We start from the raw sequence: 26,116 nt of genomic DNA, 5'->3' as shown, positions 1-26,116 counted from the left end.
GTTGGTGTTAAGCGTCAGGAGGGCCAAACAGTCTTTGAGCCGATGCTGGACTTTGCTATTATGATGTTTCTTTCTGGATTAAGGCGTAGGTTTTTCCCATTGCAGTTTTTATAGGTTCCCTCGAACACGGCCCTGTTGTAATGAAATCCCGGATTCCACATAACCTGCCACGGTCCCGTCCGTTACTCCTCTCAACCAAGATGCCGTTTTCTCTCCACGGGCCAACGCGACGGTCTGAAAGAGAGAGAGACAACTTCTTCCAATTACACCGTGATTTCGACCAAGGTCAGCTTTTGCTGATGCACAGGAAAGAAAAAAAAAGAGACAAATATATGTTCTCACAGTCCTTTACAATACCCGAGGACAGGACAAAGGGAGGCCCGCAGATTAGGCTGTCAGGTATCTGGCGGGTGTGCTGAGACAGAGTGATCAATGTTGGCCAGCCTGGAGATAATGAACTGGTTAGGTTCCCCCGATTGGGGTCTAATTGAACAAGCGTCGTGCCCAGCCATTTGGACAGAGAGGATCTTGGGAACTGGGTCTTTTGGGGGTGATGTGCGGTTAGGTAACTTTATCAAGGTGCCCGTCTCGTTGAGCTCTTGGGATAAGGAGTCAGAGGAAGTGCCATTGTGTCAGAGGACTCGCATGGGAATTAAGCTGGAGGGGTTTTTTTCAGTCCCCATTGCTGGACGTCTCTCTGACTCGGCACATCCCAGTCCAATCCTGATCAATCTCCGGATCCGGGCCTGATCTTCTTCCAGGCCAGGCCGAAACCTGATCCAAGTAGGCAAGCTCACATATACCCGTGGCAGTCAATTTTTGATAACACCTCAAATGTTGTCAAGGAGTGCAAGTGGAAATGTTTTAGAGATTCATTTGAACGTCGGCAAAGCAGAGTGTTGCCTGTCTTCAGAATGGGAGTCAGAAGCAGTACTTCTGACTTCCATTTTGATTGATTGGTTTGAAACAGGAGCCAGAGGCTGCCATCAGGCTTTTTGTTTGCCTGGGTCTTTTTTTCAGGATAAGAAAAAAAAAGGCAAACAGGTGACTTTTGTCACCATGGTTACATTTTAATTGCAATCATAGTAGTTGGTCTGAAGGTCCTTCACTGCACTGCAGTATTCCAGAATGTGGAACATACATGTCTGTTAAGGAACAATGTAACACGACACGACTGATGACAGTGGGTATCAGGTGGGAACCCTCGACAGGTATGAAGTTTCACTTGGAAGAGGCATTTGCATGTCTGATTGATACTCACCTTCTGGGTATGAGTCTGCTTAGTCTCAACATCCACCTCCTCAAGCTGTGGTTTGATAGGAATCCAAACCTTCTTTTGTCTCAGTTTCCACGTACCTTCAGTGGGGCGCGAGCTCTTCCTGGGAAAGCTCGCGTTGCTGCCGCCTGCTCTCCTCTGCTCTTAATTGCTGCCGATTCTTGAAGAGCCCTCGTTAATCAGGTTTATCCGATCGTTGATGCGTGGCCGCTCGCCGCTTACGTCATTTCAGGGGGGGGGGCGGCGTGGGTGGAATGCGAGAAGCGTGTTCCTTTGCCATTTTTTTATAGCTCAGCACAGCGTATTCGGGATTTCCGGGAGCGTCGGCGTGACCTTTTCGACCAAATGTTAGGCCAAACGAGGTGTCGGGTTCGACGCTAAAGCGCGAGCCACGCTAACGCCGCTGCTCCCGGTGTTTGCCCTGACGGGGACCTGACAGGTGACCTTTTCGCGGCACGGAGCTGATCTCTGTATTACGTCCTCGTCTCGATCCTCGGCTGCGGGTTCGCCCTCAAGCCCCCAGGCCCTTCTCTCGGTCTGATAATAATACTTCAGTTCCTGCTTGCCCGCCAGTGCGAGTAAGCCTGTGATGTGGGCGCCCTTGGTCGAGACAAGAGGATTTTCAGTGAGTTGTTAATGTGCTTCCTCCATCCATCCGTTCTCTAACCTGCTTATTGCTGGTAAGGGTCGCAAGGGGTTGGGGGGGGCTGGAGCCTATCCCAGCATGCTTTGAGCAAGAGGCACGAATGCACCCCGGGCGGGTTGCCGAATCCATCGCAGGGCACACACACACATACCATTCACTCACACACTCATACCTACGGGAAATTTTGTCTCCAATTACCCTAACCAGCATGTCTTTGGACTGTGGGAGGAAACCGGAGTACATGGAGGAAACCCACTGGGACACGGAGGAGAACGTGGAAACTCCACACAGAAAGGTCCCATTCCGGGATTAAAAACCAGGACCGCCTTGCCGCTGGTCCCATTTCTCACTGTTTTTTTTCTCTACAGTTTGGAAAGCCACTTGCAGCGACTGATATCAAAAGCTGGTCCACGTGCCACACCCTGGGCCACACAGCCCTACAGGAGTGGACGGGCCTATCAGAGGAGAGGCAACTCTCACTGAGACAGCGCTAATGCAAAGGAAACGCAAGGAACCCTGGCCAAATTAAACCCACCCTGGCGGGACAAGGTCAATCCCGTCCCATCACCGTGGAGTCAGCACGGCTAATGATGCAGCCAAGGTCCGAACCCAAAATACGTATTCGGGCTACAGTGCCCAATTTGAGTCGAACCCAGGGCCTTCTTGTGTGTGAGGCGACGGTACTATTCACTTCACTACCCTGCCGCCGCTAATGTGCTTCCTGATTGCCTGAAAGCAGTTTATCTCAGCGTTGGCCTCCACAAAGCCGGGCGTCCGTCCCAGCGGCAGGTGAAACCACGCTGGACACACAGGTGTCAGTAACGCTTAATGGATCTCCTACGCGCCGTGTCATTTTTTTCAAATCTATTTTTTTATTTTATTTCCCGTAATCAATGTTGCTTCTCTGTCCCAGAAAAGGGCCTTAGCTGGAGAAATATCAAGCACTAAAACGAAAGGGAACCACACAAATTGTGGATTGCCGCTTTTGCCTGAACAAAATGGCTGCCATACTTCTCTTTGATCATTGGTGCATATTGCCTATCATGAAGTGCTTTACCAATCTATTCTTCTCCTTCTCTTTCTCTTTCTCTTTCTCTTTCTCCTTCTCCTTCTCCTTCTCCTTCTCCTTCTCCTTCTCCTTCTCCTTCTCCTTCTCCTTCTCCTTCTCCTTCTCCTTCTCCTTCTCCTTCTCCTTCTCCTTCTCCTTCTCCTTCTCCTTCTCCTTCTCCTCCTCCTCCTCCTCCTCCTCCTCCTCCTCCTCCTCCTCCTCATGACAGAAAGTTGTTCATGTGAAGATTTTCTCCATGTACAGCCCAGTGCACTTTTGTTGGAGGCCAGTCTTAGAATATGTGATGATGTAGCAGTTGTAAATCTCGTGGTTGAAATAACAGGCACACAGTAAGCTTGAACCAACCAACCAACCCCCCCTCCACCCCCCCCCCCCCCCCCCAAACTTAATCATATTTGCATAATGAGTGTGTTTTAATAAGCCGAAAAACCGCATAAGCAGCTCCATTGTTTTATGCACTGTAAATAGTTTGTTCAACAATGCCTTTTCCAAACTGTATGAATATTCATTACGTAAGGCAATTGCTTTTGGAATAAATAGCATTGGACCCCCCCCTGGATGAATGCTGGCTATTTTTGCATATTAATGGGGATGTGTCAGCTGGCTATTTTAGAGCGGCAGGCCTTTTTTAAAAACCACTAGATTTGAGTGCTGTGTTCTTAACCGCTTGGCTAAATGCACGTAGGCTGCAGTGCATGCTGTTACGCCTGCAGTTTTGTGGGGGGAACGCAGGAGAGGTGCCTGCATTAAAAATGCATTTCGGTAATTTTTTTTCTTTTGTTCTCAGTGGCATTTCCCGCGTCATACATAAATACACACTGCTATTATGAGCCTGGTATCCCCCATGGACACGCGCACACACACATACACACAACACACACACATACACATGCACACACACACACACACACACATACACGCATACACACACAACATACACACATACACACGCACACACACACATGCACACGTGTGCACACAGTTCAATGAAAATGATTTTGTAATATATATGCAGGTTCTGAATTTAGTAGTGAAATATAAGCAAGTTGCTCTACAATTCACTAGCAGGGGCCATGAGGCATGTTAAAAATAAAAAAATAAAAAAGCTTCAAATATCGTTTAAATACAATGTGGAATTATAACAGTTCTCACAATTTATTATGCCACAGACTACGGCCCATTATGTGCAGACTGTTGGAATCTAATTTTTTGTCACTAGACAGCCACTTGAAATAAAGAGAGCAGAAACAGAAGCACGCAGAGAGGAGGAGAGAGGGAGGGAGGGAAAGGATCTTCTCTGCGCGTGCGGAGGAGAGGACGGAGAGGCCCTGGTCCGGTGCGAAGCAGCCTGCGCTAGCCTATGCTAGCCTGCGCTAGCCTACGCAAATCGTCTCTGGAACCCAGACGTGTGGGGAAACCGTCTGGCTCGTCTATTATGCATCATCAATGGATGAGTTACTGGCCCAGTAAGCGTGGGCGGCGCTGGAAGACTGGCTGAACTGAGTGAGCTTGTGAGAGGGGCCCTGTGTGAGTCTACCACTATGACTATGGCTGACTCTGACTGTGACTGACTCTGACTGTGACTGACTGACTGACTGCGACTCTGACTATGACTCTCTCTATGATGGGCTATGTCTATGTCTCTGACTATGTCTATGACTGATTATGACTGTGCTGACCTTGACTATGACTGACTGACTGTGACTCTGACTATGACTGTCTCTATGATGGGCTATGTCTATGTCTCTGACTATGTCTATGACTGATTATGACTGTACTGACCTTGACTATGACTGACTGACTGTGACTCTGACAATGACTGTCTCTATGATGGGCTATGTCTATATCTCTGACTATGTCTATGACTGATTATGACTGCGCTGACCTTGACTATGACTGACTGACTGTGACTCTGACTATGACTAATAATGGCTATGACTGGCTATGACTATGACTGACTATGACTGGGAATACTAATCGATCCACAAAACTACACATTAATGTGCAGCTCCAACGCACGTGGCAAACGCGAAGCATCGCATTTCCTGTCTATGCAAATGGTTTTGGGGCTTTCTCTGTAGATGAAATCGTTGATTAAATGACTCATGCAAATGGCTGTTGAACAATGATTGCACGACCGACAAAAAAAAACACGTCTCATCAAACCCCAAAAAAGATGCCTCTTCATTGTCACTTTTTTCTGCGGGGATGCTGCGGCTGCTGCTGAAAGATCCTCTCTGGCATTTCATGCTTGTTTACTGTTATTCCGGCTCTTCGCCTCCTTCTGTAATGTTTTTTCCTGCTGCTTGTGCGGTACATTTTTAATGTGTGGCAGAACAAGGCCCCGTGGATGAAAAAAAAAGCCTGCCAGATAAATTAATAAATAAGTGGCGCCAAAGAAGAAAACAAAAGTCGATTCCTCTGATTCTGAGTCATCCACCTTCTGTGCAAAGCGAAGGAGAGGCCTTTAGATTTCAGAAACCCCCCCCCCACCCCCCCCCCCCCCTTCAGGGACTGTCAGCCCCCCACTGTGAGCCCCCCCCCCCCCCCACAGTCCTCCTGCTTCCCACTGCTTTCTACCTCAGTCAGACAGGTGTGTAAATTGAATGATGAGATCATATTTTCAGGAAGACCAGGTATTCCCTCAGTGCCGGGAACCAAGGCGATGGGGAATCTCGCTCTCTCTTGACTTCTCTATTTCACCTCACAAAGACAGAGGCGTTTGAAAGCCTTTTCCTTGTGACTCAAAGTTCAGGACAAAGCTCAATTGAATCCAGGCTCGTATGTTTCACCAAAGCAAGTTTCGGGAAGGAAGTCTGGCTCGACTTATCTTAGTTCATCAGACGGCTTGCAGACCGCATTGATCTCCATCTCTAGGGACCCTAAATTCCTGGTCTAAGATGAGCCCATCTCCCAGTTTTCTTTTATGGGCCGAGGCAGTGCATCTTTTCCCATTACAGTTCACTTCCCTTCAGAGGTCCGCCGTGTTCCATTTACTGCATTTTCTAACGACGGTGTGCCTCCTAGTGCCACTGCTGTTGCGTGGGCCTTCAGAGCGAACGTGAAAACATTCTCGTTCCACCTGATGGATCCGTGTCAGCACGTGGGTCTTTGTGAAATTTGCGTGACAGTTGGCTCACCGCTCTACACACTAAATTGAGAGAGACTGGAGAAACTCTAATCTTTATGACTTTCAGTCTTTACCTTGAAAACCAGTGCCAACTCCCTGCACCTGTTATACCCCGACAGACAGACAGCATACTGGCAGCTAAAGGAAATAGAGAAGATTCACATTTACATGTCCGGCCATTGCTCTTATTTGCTTGTACATCTCACATTTTGCATTATACGAAAGGTTGATATTTAGAGAAATATTTTAGGCTGAACAACCTTCAAAAAACTTGGAAGAACTTCTCCGTTCATGTAGCAAAGGCAGAAACCCCAGGACTTGATGCTAGGTACTCTCCAGTTTGCAGTTAATTGGTGCACCTAGATGGCCTGGACTCCTCGTTATGTATTTTTATCTTGCTCTTGTTATGTTCTTGATGGGCTGATTGGTCTGTTCTCCTCATTATGTACTCTTATGATGTTATATTCTTGATGGGCCGATTGGTCTGTTCTCCTCATTATGTATTCTTATCCTGTTATGTTTTAGATGAGCTGATTGGCCTGTTCTCCTCATTGTGTACTCTTATGATGTTATGTTCTTGATGGGCCGATTGGTCTGTTCTCCTCATTATGTATTCTTATCCTGTTATGTTTCAGATGAGCTGATTGGCCTGTTCTCCTCATTGAGTACTCTTATGATGTTATGTTCTTGATGGACCGATTGGCCTGTTCTCCTCATGTGTTCTTATGTATTCAGGGCATATTTTTATGGGGTTTTGTTAATGCTGAATATTTGGTCATTTTAAGTGCATTTCTGAAGCCCAGGTACTATATATTACATTATGTTGTTTTTTTTTCCACTATATGATGTGGTAAATGTAGCTCTGTCTCCCAGGAGAGACCCTTCACCTTGTTATAGACGGTGTTTTACATCGTGTCAGAGAGCTTTCGTACCCACGCACACCTTTTTGGTGCTCCTTGTGCTCTATTAAAAATTAAGCCAGGCTAATCAGACCTGAATGTCTAAAGGGGAAAAAAAGGCCTCACTAAATTATGAATTGGGCTGGGCTGTGGCTATCATAATGAAATGGCTGTTTCTTGCCTCTTACACTGGGGAACATAAATGATAAGTCTGGCTCAATGTGTGTGTAAACACACACACACACACACACACACACACACACGGGCGTGCGCATACACACACACACAAATATGAATGTCGGGAGTTGGCAGAGTGCCTTTCTCTACGCATTTCCATTTCCCTCTCCGCTCATAAATCACTCCTACAATCACTTGCCCTTAAAGCTTTTTATACGTATACAAGTGTTATCACCCTTATTAAAGATCATTACTGCGGCCGTAAGGCTATTCGGAGGAATTTGAATCTGCAAAGTATATCCTGGCCCACACACTGCAGAGCAAATTTCATCTCCATTTTATTTATTTATTTATTTATTTATTTTTGCGGCTGCTGTTAGAGAGAGCTTTCTGTTTTGCAGCCCAGGAAAAGTCGGGTCATTTTCACTGATGGTGCTGTGCACTTTCCCCGCTTTTACCCGTCTCTTCCCCTGGCTGCTCATTCCTTCTCTTATTTTTGGGTTTCTTCTTTCTTCTTTTACCTCTCCGATACCCTTATCATCCTGCCTATACTGTTTACCTCCCTCTCCATTCTGTTCTCTCCCCTCTCCACTCTCCCTCTGTGAATTTTATCTGCTAATTTATTCAGCATTTCAGTTGTGCAATAAATTAAGAAATCCATTAATAGATTTCTCACAATTGTGTTACAGTTGCTACAGCATGCAGCCTGGGGTTAAATTGAAACTTTTTGGGGTTGCAGTGAAGCATTCTGGGCAATTTCACTGCCTGGAGTCTGCCGTTGTGTGGACTCCTTCCCTCTGGCCAAACGGAGGGTCGGGGGACGGACCGCACGAGTTTGCGTCGTGCCACTTCCCGTTTCTAAAGTGCCCCCCCCCCCCCCCACCCCCACCTCCACCCCCCACAAGTGGGGGCGGCGGATGAAAGCGTGGGAGGGCGCGGATGAAAGCGTGGGAGGGCGGCGGATGAAAGCGTGGGAGGGCGCGACATTTAAGGGATTGGACCCGCAGCCCGTGCGGCGTGTTGTAGGAGCGCTCGCCCGGGTCAGGGCTCTCTCTCTAAAAGCAGCTGTGTCAGGAACCGGCCGAGTCTGAAGCAGGGCTTGATGAATTAAGCCGGGCCCCCCCCCCCCCCCCCCCCCCGCCCTATCTTCTCATCTTGTTTTTTAATCTCCTCTTCATTTCTCATCCGTGGCCTCCTCCTCCTCTGTCTTTTTTTCTGTCTCGCTCTCCTCTCCTCTCTCTTTCTCTCCTTCCTTCTTTCTTCTTGTCATCTACCATCCGTAAGCAGAGTGGCTTTGCCTCTGAGCAACCAGCGAACAACTGAAATACCTATCTCGAATATCGAAAACGAATATCCTCTGCTCCAAAAAAAGAAAAAAATCAAGTTGGCTTTAAAAACATTGTAATGTTAATTTAAGTTTTTCACATACAAACTTAAGTGTTCCCTCTTCATCAAAGGCAAACCATGACCCAACCTCTGTCTGTGGATTTTATTTATTCACTCTCTGGGCAGACTTTGCTTCCCTGTTACCCTGAATTTATGCATATGTTCCTACAACTGCCCAAAACCCACAGTGCCCCATTTTACATCAGCATGTTATTTTCATTTTAGGTTTATTGTACCTCAGTTGGGAGTACTGCAGAGAATCTATCCATTACATTGCATTATTGGCATTCAGTAGACTCATCCAGAGTGACTTTCGCAATTTCTTAAAGCAGTTTTTAGCAAAGTATCCATTGAATATACAAATACTTTGCTCAAGAGTGCAATGGCATTGTCCTACCTGGGAATCGAACCTGCAACCTTTCTGCGACACTACCGCAGTACACTATCCATTATTAACTCATAACTCATTAACTCATACGTACTTTTCCCTGTGTCATTCTGCAGAAGAGAGCAGAGGTAGGCGCTGAGAAGTTCTGCGGAAAGCAGTTTTGTTTCCGAGCGGGGGGGGGGGGAGCACACGCGCGCTCTTAGGCTTCGTCTCCTTCGCTCCTTTTCCTTTTTTTTGTTCCCACATGGCTGCTTTTCACGAGAACTCTTCAAAACAAAAAAAAATCCTTTGCATTCCGATCCACCCTCCTCCTCCTCCTCCTCCTCAAAAACAAAACAAAAATAAAATAAGAAGTACCTGCGAGTGTGAGCGGGGCAGACGCCTCCTGCGCGGTGAATACTTCATGCGCTCGTCTCACCCGCGCGCGGAAGAGGACGCCGCCGCCGCCGTGGAAACGAGGTTGGGGAAGGTGGCGGCCCTTCGTCGAAACGCGGGGATTCGGGAAGCCTCGCGCCACAAACAAGCCGCCGCCGCCGCCGCCGCGGAATCAACCGCCCGCGATTTGGATAAACGACTAGGATTTGCCCTCCCCTCTCCCCAAAGGCCGCCGACCTCAGCGCATGTTCAGGGTTTTAACCGGAGGTTCACGGGGCCCGAGCTTCTGGGTGGTTCCCCACTCCATCTAGCCTCCTGTGTCTCGAGTTAAAAATGAGGGCAATAATTCTCACGCTAGTCCCCTAACCTTGACGCTGCTCATTAACGAGTAATAAAAGCACCGGTTATTTTTTTTGGTCTGGGACCCCATAAATATTAGTTTTTGTTAATGTGTACTGTTTTTAATAGTTACAGATTGCAGCCGCAAGGCGTCGAGTTTGATTGTCTTCCTTTGAGTACGGTGACAACTCAGCGGTATTAATGAGCAAGAGAAACACAAATCAAAAGAATTACGCAAAGATTTCTAGACAAAGATTTTCCTAATGTGAAAAAGATTCTCGTTTTCCTATTTCCGTGGTTGCCCGTTTCCCTGTTAAACGGTGTCTGTGGCGTTGTCTCTGTAAAAAAAAAAACAAAAGCACCATACAGATAAAATGCCATTGAATTGAAAACGGCAATTCCATGTACAGAGTACAAAGCAATCATGTTCAACAGAGCATGCGAACATGCATATGCATGCGTCTGCTCGTCGCTGCCGAGCCGGTGTGTGTCTGTGCGGAGGATAAGGCAGGGCTAAGCCGGGCTTTAATTCGCAGGTGCGGCGCGTCGGTTGGTTTTTCTATCAGAGGAGTCGGGATAAGGCGGCGAAGACGGAACGTTTCACGCGAGCGCGGGAACACGGCTCAATTATTTCCTCCGATCGCTTCTCAGCGGCATCGGGGGGGGTGCGGGGCGACGGGGCGAGCGTGAGGACGCGCGGTTCGGAAACGCCGCGTGTGGAACGCGGAGGCCCGTAATCTGCGCTGATTCTCCCTGTGATGATGATGGCGGGGAACGGGGCTGTGCTGAAGGAGGCGTCGAGGATTTGGGCCTTTTTAAATTGGATTGGATTTCTCTGGCTTTGTTGGAGTGCTGAAGATTTTTTTTTTTTCTGTGCTCACACCCCCCCCCCCCCCACTTCTGAGAGTTAAACCGCACGACACCAATGATGATGGTCATTAAATCTGACTCAAAGGATTTCCACCCCTCACACACTCTCTCACACATGCCCACGCACGCAGGCACACACTCACACACTCACACACACACTCACGCACACATTTTCAGCGCCGCTGCATGATGATCCAGCCCCCGGAGCCTTGCCTATCAGATAGAAACTTATCCCGTTTTTTTGGAATGACTCTTGCCGCTGTGTTGGAGTGCGAGCGCTCCGCGTCCCCGCGGCGGGGGAAAGGGGGCCTCTCTTGGCGGTGCCCAGAAGGGGCTGGAGTGCGTCTGGAGGGCTTTTCAGCCCCAATGGCAGCCGTCTCCGCACCGGGCCACACGCTGACGAGCCGTGAAAGCCGCTCCTCCAAGCACCGCGGCCTGCCCAACAACCCCTTTTGTGCGGCCAGATGTTCAGCCAATGGCAGCCCGGGATCGTTTACAGCGCTGGAGAGAAGGACGAGAGCCGGGGGGGGGGGGGAGAATACCGCTTCCTCTCTTTCACTCGTTCCCTGTCACTCTCACTCTGTACTCTGTGTTCCTCTCCCACCCCCTTTCTCTGCCTATCACCTGCCTCTCTCTCTCTCTCTCTCTCTGTCTATCTATCTCTCTCTTTATCAATCTCTCTCTCTCTCTCTCTCTCCCTCTCTTCCTCCCTCTCTCCTCCTTCTCCCACACTCCAAATCAAAGAGGTGCAGCAGGGTGCACCACATTCTGTAATGCAGCTGGTATTGGGTGTCTGATTCAGAAGAAATGATAACTTGGACAACATAACCTATTTTATTTTCGGTTTTTAACAAAAATAATATCTGTATCTATATTTTGCAATTCATTTCTGACAAAATCTTTGTATTTTATTATTCTGTTTTGTGAGAACAGTTTAATATTTTCTATTTGACCTGCAGTATCATTCCAGAATCTCTTTGAAATACTGACAAGTTGTTTTTTTTTTTATAGGTTTGAAAAAGAACAGGTCAGACAAAGTGGAGCTAAATAAAAAAATACTAAAGAAATACGTTAGGTCTAATCACCTGTGAGTCAAAAACCTGTAAATAATTCAAGGTGTGTGTGTGCATATGTGTGTGTGTGTGTGGGTGTGTGCCTGTATTGAAATTCCATTTCTTCCGTAGTTGAACAGTGCTAGTTTAATAGATCACACTGCAGTCACCTACGATACTGTTTCTGTAGCACGGGTGTGGCAGCCTCATTATAGCCATTCAGCCCACCAACAGTCTCTTTTCCCGAACGAATGCGTTGTCATGGGAAACGTCTCCGTGCTACAGCTGGTGATTAGCTAAAGAGACCTGTAGCTATGGGCAGAGCAGGATTTGACAAATGTCAGACCCAAAAGCAGATTTGGTCTATGGCACCCCTAGACTACCATATGCACCTTAGCACACTGATATTTCAAACATCCCAACACACACACACACACACACACACACTCACTCTCACTCACACAGGCACTCACACACACATACACACACACTCACATGCACACACACATGCGCACACACACACATTTTGAAATGTACGATCTCAAAACAGCTAGCGTCTGTATGTGAGAGGGGGTCTTATAGTCGCATTGTTCACAGGACACCACTGCATTAGCGTCTTGCACCTTGTTACTCAAATCACGGCCCCTCGAGGTCTAAGACCTGCAGGTTTTTCACCCTCCCTTTACCTGGGAGTCAGGTGTGAAGACACTCTGGCTGATCAGCGGCACTAATTGTTCAGTTAATTACTTGGGGGGGGGGGGGGGGGGGGGGGAGAGAAGGCCAGGGCCTGGATTTGAGTATCCACGCTCCTGCAGGTGGTTTGGTGTCATTGTGGTGAAAACCTGGTTGTTTTCCTCAGTGCCCCCTGTTAACGCCAGCGCTGCCCAGCCAGAGCTGGTGTTCTCTTAGCCGAGGAATGCCTGCTTGGGGTGGTGGAGGGAAATATTATCAGTATGCGGTTGCAGTCCTGATTTCTGTTCTAAATGAGTGGCACGTGATAGCTCGGTCACATGGGCACAAATTGACGCCATTTCAACGGCAGAAACTTCAATCTGTGACCGTTCCCTACCGTATACTTAAGAAAAATGAGGGTAATAACAGACTACAGCTCATCTGCTTTGAGAGTGGCGTTTTGTGCTGCACAAAGCCTGTCGTCCTTGCTAACTAGGGTTGCGAAGTAGTCCGGCACTGAAAAAGCACAGAAATTTTAACGTGGTGCTACATCGGCATTTTGTAAAAATTCCATACTTTATGAAGATGCACCTGCCGCTGCGTTCTATTGCGGCAAAATTGATTGGATTGACTGTGCGTTTACGGCATTGAAGGGAACGGTGAGGTGGTGGGCGTGGCTACTGGCCTTTGAGTGTGTGTGTGTGCGCGTGTGCATATGTGTGCGTGCGTGTGTGTGAGTTTGTATGTGTGTATGTAAGTGTGTGTGTGTGCGTGCGTGTGTGTATGTATGTGTGTGTGTGTGTGTGTGTGTGTGTATGTAAGTGTGTGTGTGTGTGTGTGTGCGTGCACGCGTGTGTGTGTGTGTGTGCGTGTGTGCGTGTGTGTATATAAGTGTGTGTGTGTGTGTGTATGTATGTATGTATGTGTGTTTGTGTGTGTGTGTGTGTGCGTGTGCATGTGCATGTGCGTCTGTGTGTGAGTGAGAGAAGGCCGTCTGTGTAGCTCTGTATCCTTTCGGAGGAAGAGTTCGCTCAGAGTAACGCCAGCAGTAGATCACTGTGACCGCCCCCCAGCTTGTGGAAAAGCGAGACGCTCAGAGTGAAATATGTCTGTTCTTTGCCAGCAGAGCCAATGAAAAAAAGTGAACTTGATGACATTATTACTGCACCAGTTGGCAAAAAAAATGCTTCAATGTTTGTCCTGCCACGGGGGGCAACACATCCTGTCAAAGAAGCTGTCTGACAACTACCCTGATCTGTTCAGGGACTTCAACTCCCGATAGGTACAATAACAATGGATATAGATACATGACATGTAGATTAGGGTGTTTCGATGGTGTGGTGTGCTATTGTTTGCAAACATCTTGAGTAACTGTACTTCTGATTTTGCGTGTCAGATATTTTGTTCATAAATATTTTTGAAAAGATATGGTAAGTTTACATTTCACCTTATGGGAAAGTTATCAGTGATTTTCCATGGTAATGATTTGCTATCGATATTGAGGTACCAAAGCTGCCATTGGTCAAAATTTTGTTGTCGGAGCAGCACTAAAAATACCATAGCTAATAAGCCTATATCTTTTTCTAAGTGCTTCCCCTTGCTTTTTAATCCCCAGCAGGTAAGTGAGCTGGGCTTGTAAGCAGATAGCTGTGAGGTCAGGTGCCAGGTCAGGTGGTCCTGCTGTTCTCTTGAGTAGAGCTGTTAACCCAAATTGCTTTACTACCTCCCAACGCCCCCATCCCCCCCCCCCAAGCTCCCCCTCACCCCCGCCCCCGCCGTGACAAAGAAACACTCTGATGTCACTTCAGTGTGCCCTTCATTCCTGTGGTCCAGTGTGTGGGGGGAGGGGGGGGGGGGTCTTATCGCTGAAGTGCAGACAGAGAGGGGGCTGGTGATGTGAGTGGGGGGTGGTGTCATGCCATTGGCTGCTGATAGCGCTGGCGGGGGCGGGTCAGATCAACGCTCGGCGGACTGATCTGCATCTGTGATCCGGCTCAGGCGGGCCGGGTCTCCTTTTGCATTAACCCCCCTCCGTCCGCTAAGTGTAACACTGAGACCGTTTCAGATACCGCACCCACCTGGTCTCTCCCCTCAGTGATTTAAAACGGGATGGGGGGGGGTTTGTTCAGTGCCGTTCCCTCTTTACACACGTGTGTGCCGTACGCAGGGGTGTGGCAGGGGGATCAGCCCTAGTGTCTGATCTCGAGCGTCCCGGTTATGGGGGTCTGAGCCGGGCGTGTCCCGCTCGGTTTTCGGCGCGCTGCTCTGACGCTCGGCCCCGGTCGCGTGACACCGCGCCCGCCTGCAGGGGGCGCTCTGCTGTGACTGTGAGCCGAGCCGAGCGGGTCTGGCTTTCAGAGATAAGAGCAGGGACCGCGCGTGCAGTCGCTACACGCGTGCACACACCGTGCTAAAACACCATGTGCGTGTGTGTGCTCACACATGCTCACACACACACGGGCTGCCCTCCTGCAAACACGCATATCACACATACACAGCCCCTCGCATGCCTTTGTTTTCCCTTTCTCACACACGACAAGCTTGCGTGCACATACACGCACACGCACACATACACACGCCCACACACATACACGCACACACAAATACACACCCATAAATACACACTACCATACACGCACACACACGTACACATGGCCACGCATGCACACACACACACGCACACACACGCACACACACATACATGCACACACACAAATAGACACTACCATACACGCACACACACGTACACATGGCCACGCATGCACACGCACACACGCACGCACACACACATACACGCACACACACACACACATACATGCACACACACAAATAGACACTACCATACACGCAGACACATGCACACACCCACACACACACACACACACACACACACTGGAACACACTTTGTGGAATCTGTTGCTTAGCAGTGAACAGGCAGGGAGTGCCATGGTCTGGCTCTGTGCGGACCCTGGGGTCTGAAAGCTGAGGTAATCTGTGGTAAAAAACACCAGTCACAGCACAAATTATTGCATTAAAATTCTATTGATCTCTCCGATGCGTCCACAAAATATATCTGACATGTCTTGTTAGAATTACAGTGTGAGCGCAGTACATTGCAAAGCATAACAAAATGGCGAACGTGTACTGCGCAAGGTGATTGGTCTTGGATCTGGGCCAATTTGCGTCCGTTACTTGCATCGCCTCCCCCTCACATGTGCACATGTGCACATGTGCACATGCACACATGCACACACTCTTGCTTAATTCCCAAAGTGCTCTTTTGTCTGACAGAAGAGCATATATTTGGTGCTTTATCATTCATTCATATCAGCTCTGGAGTGCTGTATTTCTAACGAGGACAAAGCATGGATTCCATGTCCAATGTCAGTAATATCTGGAATTTTTTTCTTTCTCTTTTTCTTTCTTTCTTTCTTTTTCTTTCGTTGTCAGTCTCTTCTCGCTTGCTCTTGTCATTCTAACCTGGATTGGATGTGACTGTATTTACGGTGTCAAACTAAACAGTCCCTAATAACTAAAAATGTGAAAAAGATGTAGACTCCATTTGCTGTACTCCCTTACTACTTAGCTCCAGGAAGGATTGGGGTATATGCCCTGTGGAAAACTGCGACCATCACCCACTGCAAGCAGTTTTTTTTATCGTATTATGCATACAGTATATTACTTTAATATGAATAATAATTTCATGTGGCATGTAGGCAGCAAAACTGAGGCTGCTATAAATTACCCCCACCTACACCCTCGTACACCTCAGCATCCCCGCCTGGTCATTCTGAATTAATACAGAATCCTGCAGGTTGTTTCAGATATAAGGAGCTTTCCATTTATAGCCGGTGGCAGTTTGCAATGGAGAGAAATAAAAATCTCATTTTGCTGCATATTTATCTTCAATGAACATCCCACTGGACTGTATATTTAGGTTTTCTAACCCAGAGAGAGATTGATAGGGAGCTGGAACATTGTTATAATATAAAAGAGAAAAATGTATTATTTTTTTATTTTTAAAAATTGAATATGGTGTACAAGAATAAGTTTGAATGCACATGTTTAAAAAGAAAAGAAAATAATGTAATGAAAGGTTCATTTATATAGTACGCCTATGGCAATACAAGCATAATATAAGAAGTGAGAGTCCATGAGAGTCTATCTTCCCTGTAAACTAGCTGATATTCACTGGTTGAAGAATCAGCTTTGTTCCTTTGAGAATACTACAGAGTTCGTCCCTTGAGTTTCATAGTTAACAGTCAGGATGAGTTTTCCTTCGTTGTTCACGCAAGAACAAACATGCCGGAGATATGAAAGCTCTAACAATCGTCACAGTAAACACTGCTGCTGTTTAAAGGGAAGTAGTTGTTTCATTATCATTTTGATAGCTGTGCAGTTTTTTTTTTTTTGTTTTGTTTTTTTTTTTTGGTGCAAGCCCGCATTTATTTGGAATCGCATATTGATTTTGATTTGATGTTTTTATTTTGTTTAATTTGCCTCCTGATTGGTTGACATGAGTTTGGTTTCAAAGAGGTCAGAGTTTTTCAATTTCGTTACCACCAGATTCCTTCAGCTAGGTAGCTAGTCTAGGGAGCCTACTGATTAGCCTGTGCCCAAAAAGGACAGGTGAATATGTTGTCTTTTAAAAAAAAGACTGTTCCCTTTGACTACACTATCTGACAGTAACAGCATTACCTGCTACAGCATTTGTTGGGAGTTTTGTGATATTTATTGTTCTTGTATGAATGGACCTGCCTCACTCCGGGTCACACCTGTTCACAAAGCACAGTTTTTTTTTAACCCTTTTCGAATCACATATTTATGACCTCACACCTTAGAGGGTTCATGCTTGCCTTGCATGTCTGTAAAAACCAGCCGTGTCTTTGTGATGGATCTGCAGACAGGATTAAGGGGCAGGTCTTCTTCGATTCGTTTGTTCCTCCAACGTGGAGGAAGACCCGCGCAGCTTCGAGAGACGCGACGGAGGACAGCGATCTCTCTCCCTGTCCCGCTCGCTCCCGCACACCCAAACCGCTAACCCCGTTTCCCAGGGGGCAGCGCTGGTCTGAGTCCTGGCCTGCGAGTGAGACTGGCCACGGACCAGAACCGGTGTCGTTAAGAGCGTGTCAGTGGCAGCGACACCGCTGGACCCGCTGCCTGTCTTTCATTCACAGCCAGAGTAAATAATGTTGGACAGGGTGGGGTTGGGGGCGGGGGGTGGGGGGTTGATCTTAGGGTGCTACGACGCAGATCGAAACGAGGCCCCTGAACCCCCATCCCGTCGATCTCGCCTCCGCTCCGCTTCTCCAAGCTGTCCGTTCTGCTTCGCTTCAAGCCTCCTGTCTGCAGTACCCAAATTCCGCAGGTTTTCTGATATGGCGGTGCCGAATTTTCTGTGGATTTTTCCAAGACCGGAGCGGTGTGGCGTGTGCCACGGACCGAGATAAGAGAGAGAGAGAGAGAGAGAGAGAGAGAGAGAGAGGGAGAGAGGAGCGACGGTTCGATCGATCGATCCCGCGGCCCTGATTAAACTCCCGCGGGGGCGTCAGGAGACGGGCCGTTCCGTCTCCGTCCCGCTGCCTTCCCGTGTCACACGCCGGCAGACGGGGGTGCGCCCTAAATTCCGCGGGCTGCGGGCTGGGGGGCCTGAGACTGCTGCCACCCGATCCCCCTTTTAGTTTACATTCATTATTGATGGGTGAGCGGACGGGTTTTTCCTCCAGATCCTGTGTCTGTGGACTGAGCGAGGAGTTCTGTAACGGTGATCGATGCCAGACAGTTTCCGTGACCGCTTTGCCTCCCGAGGCCCAGTAGGAAAAAAAAAAAAAAAAAAGTTTAGGTCTTTCAATTTTTTTGTTGACATAACACATAATTCTTGTATCACAAAAACATGTTTCAGTGAAACCATTCCCAAAAATATTAAGTTTATTGTATTTATTTTATATTACTGTTATGTCTGTTTCAGCGTAGTAGAATATAATGTTGTTGAGATTAACACCAGAGATTTGTGTCCCCTACAGGGGACAACATTACCTGCCGGGTTTTTGAAGGTTATACAGGCACAGAACATTTAACAAGTTTAAATCTACGGTCAGCCTCCATCAATGGAAAACAATTTTTTTTTTTTATAAATTTGTAGCTGACAAGTCAAGCCAGTAATTGTAAGTACAGTAGATTGCTTGCATTATTGTAAACGTTTTATAGGTAATTTGATTCTTAAATGTTAATGCTAGTCCATGGGAGAATGAGAGTAAATAGATGCCTGTGTCTGTTATGGTATCGCAGCCCTCTGCCTCGTTGGTCTCGTTAACCAGGAAACACACTCTGATTGTTGGAATACAAGGTTGACAATGTGAATTTAATGGACTGTAGGATTCCTGGCTGTAAAAATGAATTTAATTCTAAAAGCCATTTTTATGGCGGTGTAGATTTATCGAAGGTGAGGGGATATTTTACTGACCCCATAGCTGCTATCTTTTCTCGAGCCAAAAGAGCACCGAGTAAAATATTTTAATTAGGATTCCTTGTGCTGCATTTCTCCTCGTACAAGTATATTTCTTCATTTTTATGTCATCTGTTCCACGTGCGAGTCGTCCCTTGGGACAGAGACAGTGGACCTGTGTGTCAAGAGGACAGCGTCATTAAAAATGCACAGCGGAGAGTTTAACTGCCCGAGAAAGAAAGTGTGGGCAGGAGGAGAAAATGACGGGGAGATCGGGTGACAGAGAGAGAGGAGGTCAGGCAGAGAGGGAGAGGGTAAATGGATTGAGGGAGAGGAGGTTGATGAGAGAGACAGAGAGAGAGAGAGAGAGAGCTCTGCAGCGAGACCAAGATGGCCGCCGTCATGCTAGGGGGAACACTGGAGCCGGTTGCTATGCCAACGCAGACAGGGTGCCGCATTTCAATGCACACGTCTGGAGCAGACCTCAAACCCATCGAGTGACTTTCACGAAAACAGAGCCCTTCGATTTCTGCCACCTCAGAAACGTGTGAGGGGCTTTTCTCCCTCTCTTTTCTGCATTACCCCCCAATTCCCCCACCCCCACCCCCCAACCCCCTGCCTTTCTGTGACTCCTCTTGCTGAAAACACCTCAAGGTGAAAAGTTCCACATTTAGAATGAAAATGAATGATTCACAAAGGCAAGAAAAGGTCTTTTTGAGCGGGGTTCACCTATTTGGTGATTTCGTTGTTTACTGCTTCACAGGTGTATTTACATGCAGGTGTTGCATGGTTATTTTTTCTTTACCTAGAATTATGAAATGTGCCAGTCTCATAGAGGTCTGCCTAAAACTGAAATAAGCAAACGAGCCAAAAAAAAAAAAAGTCTGACATTAAAACAAGCTGCTGCCAAATTTTTTATTGGGTAATCATACTCCTCAAAACAAGCTCTCTCTGCAAATTGAAGCTTCTGAATGCCGATCTGGTGACTTCTCTCTCTGGAAGTGCAAGTAGTGTTAGCGTTGGTTGGAATTGAGTCCAAACTTCTACAAGGCAATCAGCTCCTCGCACGTGCCGGAGTGAAGACAGGGACTTGTTGACTCGTTGACTTTGCTCCACCAGGGGCTTCTGCAGATAAAAAAAAAATAATGCCGGGGGTGTGTTCGAGCTCTTTTGTCATTCCCTGTCTGCCAGCTTCTCTTTTCTTGGTCTCTGCCACTCTTGAGCGATGCTTTTTAAACGGAGAGGCACAGCTATTTCACAGCACAGCGGTTCCGGCGCCTTGTACATTGTGTCTTACACTGTGGAAATATTTGTTTACAAGGTTCAGTGCGGTTTAATTTTCTTGTGATTAACTTTTTCCCTTCCTTTTCTCTCTCATTCGCTCCCTCGCTCCCTCCCTCCCTCCCTCCTTCCCCTTGTGATGCAGCTGACACGCAGCTTTTTTTTCGACAGCTATTTACTCGCGTTGAATAATTACTGAGGTATCGTTTTGAGGAAAGCCAGTTGGGGTGTTTTGTGTTACTGGGCCATGACTGCTAATGTAGGCTGGTCTCCCACCCAACCATCTCTACCTTTTGACATGTTCCACAGTGAAGCCATGACTATTAACTGAGGTTGACCACGTTACATTACATTACATTACATGACATTACATTACATTACAGCCATTTAGCAGACGCTCTTATCCAGAGCGACTTACACAACTTTTTACATTGCATTTACATTGCATCCATTTATACAGCTGGATATATACCGAACCAATGCAGGTTAAGTACCTTGCTCAAGGGTACAACGGCAGTGTCCTTCCCGGGAATTGAACCTGCAACCTAGGAGTCGAAACGAAGTACATTTCCGATGTACCTCTACCGGTCGTGCATCAGCCATCAGTTCAGCATCCCAGCGATTTGCTTTCTCTGTGTATCTGTTACCCAATGTGCTTCCCTCTTGTGAACCTGGGGCATGGCACGGTTAAAATCAACACATGGTATGACTCTAACCACATATGATATATAACCATGTGCTTATAGTGGAGTCAGTGAAGTAATGCTTAAAAAAAATTCATCTTGAAGAATACCCTGGGCTGTTTTTTTGCACAGTGATATGTTTTTATTAAATAATGTATATATCTAACTGGAGCTCTTCAGAAAGACCCTGTGCATACAAAATCTTTTTTTTTTTTTAAATGTTTTATTATTTATAAAGTACCAAAGAAAACAAATTATATGATACTTAGGCTATTTTATCCAGTTAGTTTGAATATTTTTTAAATTCTTTCTTACATAAGCCACAAAGTTCTTATATATACAGTGTCTGCTGCAGGAGGATTTGGTACTGATAATTTGTGTAATTAGCACTGTAATTACTTAGTAATTAACAAGGTATTTCCATTTTAACCAACCCGTGGAGAGGCCGATCAGTGGTGTTACGATCGGAGGTGACCTTGAAGTGAATGTCCCTACAGAGCAGGAAGCGGTGCCAGAGCTCGTGTTTACAAACGGCTTGCCATCAAAAAGAACTTTCATTAATTTACCGTTTATAAACTTGAAAAAAAAAAAAAACGAGTATGTGTCTGTGTACCGTGGCTCAAGGGACACTGTAAATGTGAGAAAGCTGCGACGCTACGCAGGTGTTTGATAAACACAACACGTCCGGCCGTCGCCGGTCGCGGATCTGTAAACCGCGCCCGCCCACCGCCAGCCGCGGCTAACGAGTCAGACGCACAAACTCCGCGTTCGTCTCGCCGTTAGGGGCCTCTAACGAGTCAGACGCATGAACTCCGCGTTCGTCTCGCCGGTAGCGGCCTCTAACGAGGCAGGCGTATCACGCACAGTCGCGATCGCGGTTTTCTCTCTTTAGCGGACGCTCTGGCGTGTATGCGCCGACCACCGCGTCTGCCTCTCGTTATGATGTATGAGATGATGTCATGGTCTGACTTGCAATGACAAAACGATCAATCTGTTGCTCGGCAGCAGAGCTTAACCATTCCAGAACTATATTCCATCCTCTGGTTCCTTCGGTAACTTTTCTTTCAGTTTAAATTTTTTTTTCTAACAGTGTCCGTTGACTTCCCTCACTTTCAAAACTGGGTACATTTGATATGCTAAATGTGTTTATCTAATGAAGTAGATGCATGAATATATCATCGCTGCTGGAGAACATTAAGGCCTCATTAATATGGGCTCTGATCTCTACCTACTGCGGCTCATTCCGTGACAGAAGACTGAGTACAGTAAAGCGTGTGATATAATGGGCTTTTTTTTTTTTTTCTTGTAGCGGGTGCGCCCGCCAAAAAAACGAATTTGGTAAAACTTTCACCGAAAAACAGAACAGAACGCACATGTCGCTAAATGCCATTAATGCAAACGATCTGCGACGCAAGTGCTGACTGTGACCGAAAAGAAATGGCTCGGATGAAACATTAAGCACCAGCAAGCGCCTCGGGGCAGCTGATGCTTATTATATTTTATTTTATTTTTTGCATTAAAATCAGAATGGATTATTTTGTGTTTCGTAAGCGATCCGATCAGAGCTGAGCTCGGAGGGGGCCTTTTTTTTTTTTTTTTTTTTGGGCTGGGGGGGGGTGAGAGGGTTTTTCGGAATCCAACAGGCGGCAGGAAGGAGAGAGAGAGAGAGAGAGAGAGAGAGAGAGAGAGAGAGAGAGAGAGAGAGAACTTGGACAGACTACAATGAAAGGATCATTAATACAGAAGGGGGAGAGAACACGATGCTGATTCAGAGTAAAGTAATTTAGCGTGAATTAGCTCAGAAGAGCTCGCCATGGGAGAATACGCCGGAGCGTTTTGTCAGGAGCGTACCGGCGCTCGTGGGCATGTTATTTTATAATTGCTCGCTTGAGATCGGCGATGGCTTTAGCTATTCATTTCATTCGTTTATTTATTTATTTATTTATTTTCTCACGCTAAGCCCATTAAGATTCCGCTGGCGATGGTATAAGCCGGCGCACCAGGTCCACGTGATGGAAAATTCAACACTTGTGCAGAACCGTGACCTCCCCATGGTTTTCAAAAAGCATGTGAAGCAAACTGCCTAAGGGTATATATATATAGGGTACATGTTGTAGCGCAGATAACTTCATATCACAGAGGGGTAGATGAACTACAGTAGTATTGTATTTCCTACTGGGCTGTCTTGTGACAATTTTTTCATTTTTTTTTTTTCATCATAACCTGCTCTGAATAAGAGTATCCACTCGATGACAGTCATGCGGTGTAAGCTCAGTGTGCACTAGTCAGAAATCCATGCTACAGAGAGATAAGTTTAATTAATTAATAAGATGTTTACTTTTATTGAAGTAATTCATGTTCTCTTTTTCTTCTCTTGATGAATTGTGTGTTGTCATGTTTGCCTACAATGTAGGCTTATTTTTTAATGGTGCATGGAGGAGGTCATTTTGAGGATATCTTGCATTGGTGTTCAATACTATTTTGAGATGTATCACTGTTTTGCATAGATTGCTTATTTACCTACCTCTTCATCAGTGGTGGTACCATTTTGATATGACTTAGGGCCCCTTTCACCAAAGGGATTTTGCAGCTATATAGCCACGAGCGATATAATTAAGATGAAACAGAAGCTATAAACATCATTATCCATTGCAAATAGTCTTGAGGCTCTCGTGCATTCGATCTGTCAGAACAAGTCAGTGCGTATTCTACAACGGGTACCGCTGACAAATTAGCTGAGTTTTAATGATTAAAATGTGCTTAACCGGGCGGCTCGCTGAAAGTTTAATAATTGTGTGTGTCAGAGGGAAAATGCCATGCTTTTCATCTTTGGTCAAATGAGCATCTGAGAATGAAAGGGGGAAAAAAACACAGAGAAATAATGGGACCTGTGTGGCGGCGAAGGAGGGACTGGCCTTTTGTGTCTGTCTGCCGCAAAGACTCGTCAACACCCAGGGCAGCCCACAAAAGCCCAAATTGCTCTGGCTTCAAAGTTCTACGGCATGGAGCAGTTCAACTGTTTTTATGTTTTTTTAGATGTAGCGGAACTAACAGGCCCTCGGTCTGTTTGATCACAGGGTGAGGTCATGGTGAATCCCCACCAGAGTCTTCTGCAGTCCTCGCCTTGGTTATGGGCTTGGTTTAATTCTCAGAATCTGGTCAGGCTATAAGTGGGGGGGGGGAGGGGGGGGAGAAGTGCCACTCCTCTATGCTTCCAGCCAACTTTCAGCCTATGAGACCGTCATGACGAGGACAGGCCTTTCAGCCTGTCTGAGCTCACCCCATCCCCCACGACTAGATAATGTCCAGCATTGCCACAAGCACATGGACATAGATTCCATGGGGAATGGGGGTGAACGGGGGTGGGGGATGCCCCCGCCCTCCCCCCCCCCAAAGTTGAAGTCCTTGATCAAGCATAGACTTGACTATATTTGCCTCTACTACATGGCCTGGAAACCTGTTCCACACATTTACATCTCTTTTTTTTTTTTTTTACTGCACCCTCGCCCACCCTAACCCCCCCCACCCCCCCCTTGATCCACCAACAGGAGTCAACCTGAAAAAAGTTTTGCGGTTCACTTTTTTAATCCCATTTACGAATTTAAAAACCAAAATCAAATCCCCACTAGGGCCTCGATTCAATCAACTTTTTCTCCTTAACTTTGGCTCATTGCTAAACAAGATTACAGTTTTCACCCTTTCCTTGGGAAAGAGCGCCAGATGAGTTCAGCTGACACTTGGCGAACATCAAATCGGCGAACTCCTATTTTAAACAATAAATTTGACGCTTGTATTCTATTGTGAGTGAAGGTTAAGAACAAACGTTGATCGCATCTGAACCTCTGCTGTCTGCTGTTGCTGATTCTGAAGAGGCCACGGCCTTCTCAGGCTTCGCGATTTTGGCTTTCGTCCGAGTCTGCACGGAGTCTGCACGGAGACATGCATGTGACGGGAACACAGCATTTACAACCCTGGCCCGCAGTGAAGTCGGCCCTCTCAGAATCCTTCGTGCGGTACCTACTTTGACAATTCAGCGCATAAAGGGAGCGGCGGTTTTCAATCCATAAACATTTTAGACATGTTATAGTACCATAATCACTCCGGTAAGGTGCTCCTGTAAATTATGAGAGCCCTTTCATGTGCGTTCTGTTCTGTAAATGATGTTGGTTGGAGCGGCGCATAGGCATGCATTATGTATGGACCCGTGATATCCGGTTGCCTGCAGTATGAATTGCCTGTAGACGTATTTTAAGTAAACGTGTTAACCGACGGCCTTCTGTACGGTGGCTCTTAATGGCCAAAAACAGAAAGGAAAAAAAAAGAGAAAAAAATGCTAAAACAACAGCTAGTGACCCTTAAGTGCAACACACAAACATACAAAAGACCAATGGCCCAAAGGTGCATATTAAACATACAGAAAACAGAAAGGGGGCTTAATTATGGAAATGAGTCATGCTGGCCCCGATACCCTTTATTACACCTGCTGTGCACCTGCCGTCCGGAGGATATTATACTATTTCTGTGATTTTTCTAACGCGGGCACATAACTGGCACTGATACGGCAGAAAATGCTTCCCCCCATTAAAATCATGGAATGCCACTTTGTATGTGATTGTAGCACCGAATCAAAAGGACAAATAGCCAGGCTACTGTGTCAGCGGGTATCCTGCAGTGAGGGGAACTGGCCTTTCCATTAGGCCTACGGTTCAGGAGCTAATAATTCATTTATTCAAATCCCAGGTGTCCATGTTCTCTTATAAATTGTTTATAGGGGCTAAGAGTGCTTTTTATTCTCGGTCCATTTGTAGCATCATGCTCAGAACTCCACATGGAGAAGGCCAGCCCAATTTCATACCCCACTGCTGCGTAGGCCTGTTTGTGCCAAAAAAGAACAGTGTCTCACAATGTTCTTGGGCTTTTATGTATTTTTTTGTTAACATGCATTACACATCCAATGCAATGTAATTTTTTTCCACTCTTAGGAACTAAACAGTCACACTGCTCATTGGATGCTGTGTAAGTCATTGTGTCACTCTCAGGAGAAGCACGGGCTGCAGAAGACCTGTGCCAAATCTTTCTGTATCAGAAATATATGATATTAGTTGTTTTCGGAAAAAAAAAGCTTACAGTCTCAATTGAATAAAGTAAGCTTGATGACATAGAATTTGTTTTCTTTTAAAAATGTGTAATATATCCACTTTGATTGCATGGTATCTTGACTGGATCAGACGCTCGTGCATTATGGGTCAGGAGATGTATGGCCTTATATGGTTATTGGTCCTCCGGGGACAGTCCAGTCTGGCCCCCCGCAGGAAATCCATGGGCGACGCCCTGGAGATAATGCCTCCGTCAGTTTTTATTTTTCCGCTGACATTTACTGCTGATGCAGATGAATGGGTCTGAGGCAGAGACGGGGAGAGGGTGATTC

At 46.6% G+C, this 26,116-nt stretch overlaps 1 protein-coding gene and 1 long non-coding RNA gene across 4 annotated transcripts in view; one reads left to right on the top strand and one right to left on the bottom strand.

The window, feature by feature from the left end:
- Positions 1–26,116, top strand: part of nrxn2b (neurexin 2b) — a 631,318-nt gene that overhangs the window by 142,767 nt on the left and 462,435 nt on the right. The window lies entirely within an intron of this gene.
- Positions 19,636–26,116, bottom strand: part of LOC118222868 — a 27,503-nt gene continuing 21,022 nt past the window's right edge. The window contains exon 3 of the long non-coding RNA XR_004764345.1: positions 19,636–19,849. This is a non-coding gene — a long non-coding RNA (uncharacterized LOC118222868). The remainder of the gene's footprint in view (positions 19,850–26,116) is intronic.

This window comes from Anguilla anguilla, chromosome 3 (assembly GCF_013347855.1).
Source record: "Anguilla anguilla isolate fAngAng1 chromosome 3, fAngAng1.pri, whole genome shotgun sequence".
NCBI classification, from domain to species: domain Eukaryota; kingdom Metazoa; phylum Chordata; class Actinopteri; order Anguilliformes; family Anguillidae; genus Anguilla; species Anguilla anguilla.
This window is presented reverse-complemented; position numbering and strand designations above follow the sequence as displayed.